Here is a 5164-nt window from a genome sequence, read left to right on the forward strand (position 1 = left end):
ACCTTAAATTTGTCTTTGTTGCGACAAATTAAAACAGAGTCAAAGTATTAAGTAAAAATTTTGAATATCGTTTATTTCATTACGTTTCGGCGAGACAACAGCGTCATCATCAGATTTAAAATTTACACAAACTCATAATTGGTAAATATTAACGTTCTTTTTGGTCTTTGCCTTCTTGAAACCTTAAATTTGTCTCAACAAAGACAAATTTAAGCTGATTGATGATGGCGCTGTTGTCTCGCCGAAACGTAATGAAATAGACGATAGTCAAAATTTTTGACTTCCCACTTTGACTGAGACCCAGGAAAGATAAGAATATAATTAAAGTGTAAAACAAAATTATTGAAACATTTCAGTTAGGAGATTTGAAATTATAAGAAACTAACTTTTTTAGCACATAATGTTTTGACTGCTTTATTGCCTTTGAAATTTGTCGTGTCGCTTTTTGTTAAAATTTGAATACAAATAATTGATCCATGAATCTTAAGAATTTATAAAACTGAAAGGAAGTGATCTCGGTTCGATACCGAAAAAATTACATTCTAACTGTTTTTTGTATGATTTTTCCATCAAAATTTCACTTGAATGCCAAAACTAGACTTTAAATTCAAATGTTCCCAAAATATAGAACTATGGTAAGTTGTAAATTTATTTTCGCTTTAAACAGCCAATCATTTATTCACATTCAAATTCATCAAAAAGTCCGCAAAACCCTTCGCGTGTCCTAATCGAATCATTGCTTCTGATAATTCCCGCGGTTCCTATTATCTTTGAGTTAAGTCATAGTAACAATTCTGTAGTTTTTCAGTTACCTTTTAAAGGCAGATTTACTAGTTATGAAATATTAGTGTTGCATCAATAAAAAAAATTCCAGAAACCACAGAAAAACTTGGTCTCACTTACCGAAGCTGAACATGTTCTGAACGGAAACAAGTTGCACAGTTCAAGTATCATGCGCCTGCAAGAGAAACACAAATTAGTTAATGCTGAAATTATTAATAAACAAAGCTCAATAGTTTCATGTTTCAATTAGCTGGAAACTTATCGATAAGCGATCATGTTACATTTTAAACAAGCACAACATAATGAGCGCCACTCGGGTTGTATGAATTTATATTACTATTATCCATAGGTAAATGTGCGCAAATAATACCACCAATAGCATAAATAGGCTTAAAATTAATTTGAAATTTAAACCAATTAAGCGGCGAATTTATTGGTCATGTTTGAAAACTGCGTTATTCGATAAGGGAGTTGATTGAGCTATTTATTGGCAAATCTTTAAATCTGCTTTGGAATCGAAAAATGTTTATAAAAATAAAAACTGCAAAATCGACTGGATAATTCACGGTTCGCATAAATATTCAATGTAGCCGAAATGATTAGGGTGCGTTTTTGATGAGGGTAACGTCAGTGACCAATTTTTTGAACATTATTTATAACGCAATTAAGCTTTAAATTCAATAACCATTACAGTTGACAGGGCAATAATTATAATATATTTTGCGGCCAACATATATTTTAAACCGCCGTTATTGATCATTTGGCCACAATTCAAGTTAACTTCGCCCGGTCATTGAAGGAAATTGATCAGTTTTTTCGCGTTTTTCCTGGGAAAGGATTTCGTCCTGACGTTTCGCAAGCACGAGTTGCATGCATCTTCAAAATGGTGTTTGCAAAAAGCAATCCCAAAATTTGATGTGCAATTTCTCAATTCCAGAAGTTCGTTTAAAATATTTTACGACTTCCCTGCGAAAGTTGATGTTCTCGCACGCAATTAATGTGAAGCCACTCACTCTCCCTTAGATCGTCATTTCCCCGAAGTTTTCCCCATTGTGTTATTAAGCTACGTGTGAGCTACCAAACAAGCTTTAAGGTGATTTGAATAAATTACCCGTTTTCCGGATATGAGGCCTGGTAGTTGCTTGTTATGCCATCAACAGCCGATGGCAATGTGGAGCTGCCTCTTGTTACCTTACCCTTAAGTTGTAAAGTTTCGGCAAGAAATTATGGAAAATCTGCATTTTACCTTAACATTTAACGGCTCCCACTGTAACTGGGGAACAAAAACGGGCAATAGAATCGCCTAAAAATATCCGCACTCCTGAAGCAACATGCTTTATTCAATTCAATTTCCTTTTCATGCAAAGGCAGTGACCGAGTGGCTTAAAAAACAGTCCTAAACAGCATCCATAAATCATGGAGCAAAATCTCCCCCACATCGGGCATTAAAAAGTGGTTAAGATATGTTATGATATACAGAGAAAGGAAAGTTTCCTTTCAGAGATTTATGAAAAACGAAAGCCTTGACAAGCAGTTGATGATGCATAAGGGCAAATTCGCAACTTATAAATAAAACCCGTATAATATATTATGCATGTGGCGGTTTAGGATAAGGGTGCTTTTTTGCGGGTTTTCGACATTTTTCTGTGTCGTTCGGCTCTTGAACGCTCAAAGTTCGTGTTTGTTGTACCTGAGTGAAACTGCAGCCAATTTTTACTGACAATTTCCAAAGGTTGGTTAGTTTTACGGCGACTTTGCTTCTCTCGATCCTTTTTCGATTTATAGTCAAAGCAATTTAGAGCGGTCGGTCTTCGGTCACACTGATTAAGGGACATGCTGATCTACTTGACTTGCCCTCTTTTCGCTGTTAACACACCAAAGGGTTTTTTATTGATGATCCACGTAATTGCGTTTCGGGGGTCGATTAAAGGGCTTTATCCAAATGTGCAGGCTTTATGAAAAGGAGTTTCCATGCAAATTCACTGTTGATTGAAAAACTTCGGATTTTTCGGGTGATTTACATGAGTTTTGTTGCGGAGTTTGCAAATTTTCGGAAAATCTTTTGTTGTCTATTTGTGTCTGTTGCTTAAATTCATATAGCAAAATGATTGAAGACCGTTGCCAGAATAGCACGGAAGAAGCAAAATTCTAAATCCTGATCGATCCGCAAATATTTTTAGACCGCCGGATAATTCTTCTTAGAAGGTTATATCTAAAGCTCGGATTTAAAGGCAAGAAAATTTGAGAAAAAAAGCGCAAAAGTGCAATTGCATAGGGTGGCACGGCGTTGAAGTGGTGAAGCTCATGCCGGATGCTGAATTTGTTTGATTGATGTTCGAATAACGCTTAGAAAAACGTATCTGAAGCAACATTAAATCTGAATCTAATGTTTTTGCATTGTCTTGAACATTAAGAGTCTCAATCGATTCAAAACCGCCAAAGTATACGGGTTAATTTATTGAAATTTGCCAACTAAAGTATCGCAGCACTGGCATAACAGTTTGTTTTGCTCGCACTTACCTTCAAGTCTGAGAGCTTTTCAAAGCAATAAAACCTGCAATTGCTTTAAAACAAACACGGAAACCGAGAAAATTTTAGACTGACTGCATGGAAGCCTTGAGATAAGCTGTGTGGGCAAATCCTGCAAATATCGTCAGTAAGGACACGCGTTAAGAGGAAAAGTGGGACAATTCCAGGCGTAAGTTTAACTAGAAATTTTCACTGTTGTAAAAATGAAAAAATTACTGGTCATTCTCAAAGACGCAAGAACCGTTTGGGAAATTTGCAAGTTCCAAATGGTGACCTGCACTTGCAAACTAAGACAAAAGCCTTAATTTATTGGAAAATTGGAAACAAAAATTACGCTGCTTTAAGCGATTTCTTGGCCAAAAATTGGCGTTATTTAAAATCAAATTTATTCCTGGGTTTCAGTCCTTTAGTGTCTCTATTTATTAATCAAAATACGTTTCGGTGTATTTTTCCACCATCGTCAGTTTTTCTAAAATAACAGATAGTTAAAAAAAATTCATTAATTTAAAAAACAACCACAGTTCAACAGCCTCATCATATCACACATTAAAATACATCACAATTGCAACACTTTAAAACATTCTAAAATTAAGTAGGCCTAATTGTTTGTTCAGATACTTAAATATTTTTACTTACACGTGTAGCGTTGTTGCTGCTTTAAGCCTTGGCATATATTTGGAGTATTAATTTTGTCCATTTTGGACACAAGGCAAATAAAATACTGTTTATATTGATTTCTTTTACTTTCAGCTATTTTTCTTTGCATTCTGAGGATATTATTTTTGGTTTGCAAATTCTTCAATATACCGGGTGTTAGTTAATATTTTGTGTTTATTTCATTTAATTAATGTATGATATACTGAGCTAAGATTGTCGGTATTCGACATAAAAAAATTGAGCAACAATCAGAATAGTTTGTAAAAGTATTTCCTGACTTTAAATTTTTTAATGAAACCTGCACAAAAGCTAGAAAGTTTCCGTATTTAATAAATGCGCAAGAAGTGACTAGTTTGATTGATCCAGATATTTGTTGCTCAAAGTTTGCTGTAAGTTCAGCAAATTTTCCATTTAACTTACTAGGAAAATCTGAACTTAATCCCGGAAAGTTTCCAGGAAATTTAAAAATATTTTTCCACAATAACTGTGAAATAACTGGAGAGGCTTTCCCGGCTTCCAGACCTTCAACATCATCAAGTGTATCAGGAATATTACAAAATTCTTCCCTCGATTTGAAGCAATTAAGATATTCATATAAACAAGCAGAGCGAAAACACGCTCCAAAGCCTGCAAACCAGGGACCGGAACCGGAACCGATTTGGACCCAAAACCGGAACGGAACCGGTTTTTTGGAACCGGAACCGTAACGGTTTTTTCAGTGTTTTCCGGTTCTGCTTGTAACGTTTGAAAGAAATTACTGTACATTTTACAAGCAAATGAAAAATGAAAATAATCATTTATCCTCCTGAATGAATATAAAATAATCCTTCCACAGGTTCTTCCTTTGCAACAGTTATCTTAAGGAAAATGGAGGATGGAGAAGTTATGCTATTAGATTATGAAGTAATTCTTGCTGGGATATTTTTGGACCCTCGGTATAAGGTAGTTTTAGACGACAATCAAGTAGACAGAGCAAAAGCACATTTAAAGTCGTTATGGACTAGACTAATATTCTTAAAAGAGTGCAATTCTTCTAATTCTAAATATGACTCTGACCAACACGACATGGAAACTGAATCATCTAATTCATGAAGCGATGAATGAAAGTCTTTTTGAGACATAAAGATTGAGAGCAAAAATTTTTAGAAGGAATTAATCAGCACGAAGTGTCTTCACAAGGTTCATTTGTAGCCCT

Source organism: Dendroctonus ponderosae, unplaced genomic scaffold (assembly GCF_020466585.1).
Source record: "Dendroctonus ponderosae isolate FM_Combo_2020 unplaced genomic scaffold, Dpon_F_20191213v2 Dpon_F_20191213_1, whole genome shotgun sequence".
Classification (NCBI taxonomy): Eukaryota; Metazoa; Arthropoda; class Insecta; order Coleoptera; family Curculionidae; genus Dendroctonus; species Dendroctonus ponderosae.